This window comes from Lathyrus oleraceus, chromosome 5 (assembly GCF_024323335.1).
Source record: "Lathyrus oleraceus cultivar Zhongwan6 chromosome 5, CAAS_Psat_ZW6_1.0, whole genome shotgun sequence".
Classification (NCBI taxonomy): domain Eukaryota; kingdom Viridiplantae; phylum Streptophyta; class Magnoliopsida; order Fabales; family Fabaceae; genus Lathyrus; species Lathyrus oleraceus.
Window position 1 is genome coordinate 117,776,234 of NC_066583.1, and position 3,495 is coordinate 117,779,728.

The following is a 3,495-nucleotide window of genomic DNA, read 5'->3' on the forward strand; positions in this document are numbered from 1 at the left end:
TTGAGCATAGTTCACTTGCTCTGCTTGGATTCCTGTTAGGAGTTGACAATCTGTAGGAGTGTGACCTTGAATTCCATAGACTTCGCAATTTTGAGTTACGGCAACCACGGTGGCTGGAGGTGATACATTTAAACTTTCAATTTTCTGGGCAAGAGCATCCACTTTTGCATTAACATGATCAAGGCTACTTATCTCGTACATGCCTCCTTTTGTTTGAGGTTTTTCTACCTTTGTTCGGTCGCTTCCCCACTGATAATGGTTTTGGGCCATGCTCTCAATAAGTTGATAAGCGTCAGCATAAGGTTTATCCATAAGCGCACCACCTGCGGCGGCGTCTATTGTTAACCTTGTGTTGTATAGGAGACCATTATAGAAGGTATGAATTACTAACCAGTCCTCTAAACCATGGTGTGGACAAAGTCTCATCATGTCTTTGTATCTTTCCCAAGCTTCGAAAAGAGACTCGTTATCTTTTTGTTTAAATCCATTTATCTGGGCTCTCAACATAGTTGTTTTGCTTGGAGGAAAATATCGGGCAAGAAAGACTTTCTTCAACTCATTCCATGTGGTGACTGAGTTGGAAGGAAGAGACTGAAGCCATCTTCTAGCTTTATCTCTCAACGAGAAAGGAAAGAGACGAAGTCGAATTGCCTCTGAAGTGACACCATTGGCTTTTACAGTATCAGCGTATTGGACAAATACGGATAAATGAAGGTTTGGATCCTCGGTAGGATTTCCAGAGAATTGATTTTGTTGCACTGCCTGCAACAGCGAAGGTTTAAGTTCGAAGTTGTTTGCTTCGATTGCGGGTGGAGCAATACTCGAATGTGGCTCATCTTGCGATGGAGCGGCGTAATCTCGAAGAGCACGAGCTGGTTCTGCCATCTCGGGTATCGGCGAAGGAAGAAGATTTTTGAGATCAGGAATTTCGATTGGAGGAAGATTGTTTGCAACATGATACTCCCGAATTCGTTGTAAGACTCGGAGATATCGTTCAACGTCGTTGATTCGTAAGTAGTGCGATTCACCTTGTGAGCGAGTGTGTGGCATACAAATCAACAAAAGACAAGGGAAAAATAAAAATTGCCTTAGTCTCTACAGCGTAACAGAAGAGTTACGATATCGACTAAATAAAAGTCCCCGGCAACGGCGCCAAAAACTTGATCGCGACTTTATAAGTCTATTGGGGTATTAACTGCAAGTGCACAGTCTAATCGCGTAGTTTTAAAAGATATCGATCCCACAGGGACTTAATGAATCGATATACCGTTTTTCTAAGGTTACTTCGTAAAGCTAAGGCGGATGATACTTTGATGATTAGGGGAAAAAGTAAAACTAAAATCGGATCTAGATTAAATATCAAATAACGCGGATATCGGTATGTAGTTCGTCGTAACTAGGGAAATAAATCTTCGTTGGTTTCTTAGTTTTAAAATAAGTCTTTTCAGTAGACACTATTGATTAAAAGTCCTTTCTCAAACTCTCGCTCTGTTGAATCAGACTATGACTTTATATTAACGTACGCTCTCACTATTTAGTTGAATCTAAAATCACTTTTTGAAAACAATAGAATCTATAGAAACTCTTTTTATTAAAATACTAACCGTTTAAACACCTTCGTCTCAAACTCTCGCTCTGTTGACTTAGATTATATGATTAAACTTAAATGCTTAACTCTCGTCCTCACATTTAACTTTTAAAAATACTTTTTGAAAAAGATTAGAATTTAATTAACTCTAAAAATTGCTTTCGCCCTGATTTAAAGTTAATGTCCAATTTACACTGTCCAGTTAAAAGCTCAAACCGTCGTTCTATTGATTTTAACTTCTTTATATCTTTTACTCTCGTACAAAAACTTTGGTATTAACTCTGTAAATTGAGACCATAAAAAGAGTGACTATACTTTTAAATAAATTTAAACCAACTCAGTTTTGATTCCTTTATTCCGCTTACTTTACATACCGATATCTAAATTAATTAGCCGGACATGCTAAACAGGCCTAAACAATTATTATGCTTAGATACAGCCATATCAGACAAACAATATAGATAAACAACAGTGCAGAGCATATATAAATTAAAACAATAAATTAATGAACCTGTAAAATTAATAGAAATCTCGGTTGTTCCCTAGCTTCGATGCTTGAACACTCCACCACAAACCGGTTGGATTTGTTCTTTGCAATCTTCGTTCGGACAGGAAAATAAAGGCGAAGGAATAAAATACTATGACCTAACGTAAGGTTAGATCCAGTAAAAACTACACAATAGTTTCCGGTGTAGAAACTAGTGTGAAAAAAATAAATTCAATGCTTTGGAAATTAACTAGAAAAGAAAAGGAAATAAAAATATGCTAAGAAAGTAGAGTGCTGGAAAATTAAAAAGCAAGAAAAATATTGCACGGCGGAAAAAGGAGTCTGCTGCAGGGTTCCACCATTGGGTCTATTTATATCCCTCCATAAAATAATCGTTTCTTCCAAAGTCTCTTCAGTAGGTTTTGTCACTCGTCAACGAGTCAAGCGAAGAAAAAGGATGAACGTGCTTCTGTTACGTGTCAAAGCCAAAAGAATAGGAGTGGGGTGTGACGTCCGTCACACCATGTGTTACGCTCGTAACACAAAGCATAGGGGCGTGACGCTCGTCACACCCTGTGTGGCGATCGTCACAGAGTCTCAGCGCTTCTTTGTGGGCTGGGCTTTAGTGGAGTGCTTTTACTAGAGAATCCTCTTTTTGCACCCCCTTTTCTTTCTTTTTCACGTATGCTTCAAATAGTGTTACCTGAAATAAATAGAAGGAGAATACCAAGTAACATCGAATGATATAAAATAAATCGAAACAAATAATAATATAATTTAATTAAATCGAGTCCAAAAATGTGATATTATTTCATGTTATCATTGATGACGGGCATCGATAACTCATATTTTGTGAATTATTATAGACCTTAACACTTGATTTTATCTTTTTAATTAAGTAAGCTACTAGTTTAATTTAGTGCATTTTGCTGTTTTTGAGTAAATTAAAAAGAGCACAATAGATGTTATCATTTGTGAGTTTTTATGTGTTTGTTACTTGTGTAGAGACAATTTCTGATGAGTCATGGCACGACAGTATTGGAATAACACTTTAACCCCCACCTTGACAAGGGAGATAGATGAAATGAAGAATGTAAGGGATGTATGTTCACTACTTTAGGGCATATGTGACACCAATTAGTAGGATTAAGTGAATTTGAGTCAATTAGCAAAGAGATAAGATCAATGTACTAGAAGACAAAACTCAGCATAATAGTATAACCAATACATTGCACAATTTGTCTCCCTGCTACAAAGAACTGCTGCAAGGCACCACCTCTATTTTCCCACACCACTAGTCTGTCACAAGACACTTTGTGTCCCACATGTTATTGTACCTTACTCAACAATGGTTAGAAAATGGAGAATTGGGGGGAAACTTGCTTATTTTTATGGGCCAAGCATAATGAATATTCAAAGG

The 3,495-nt window shown here is 37.2% G+C and overlaps 1 non-coding gene across 1 annotated transcript; it reads left to right on the top strand.

The window, feature by feature from the left end:
• Window positions 1–400: 400 nt before the first annotated feature.
• LOC127089097 (small nucleolar RNA R71) lies at window positions 401–507 on the top strand. The gene has a single exon (XR_007790874.1). It is a non-coding gene; the product is annotated as a small nucleolar RNA R71 (small nucleolar RNA).
• Window positions 508–3,495: the final 2,988 nt, after the last annotated feature.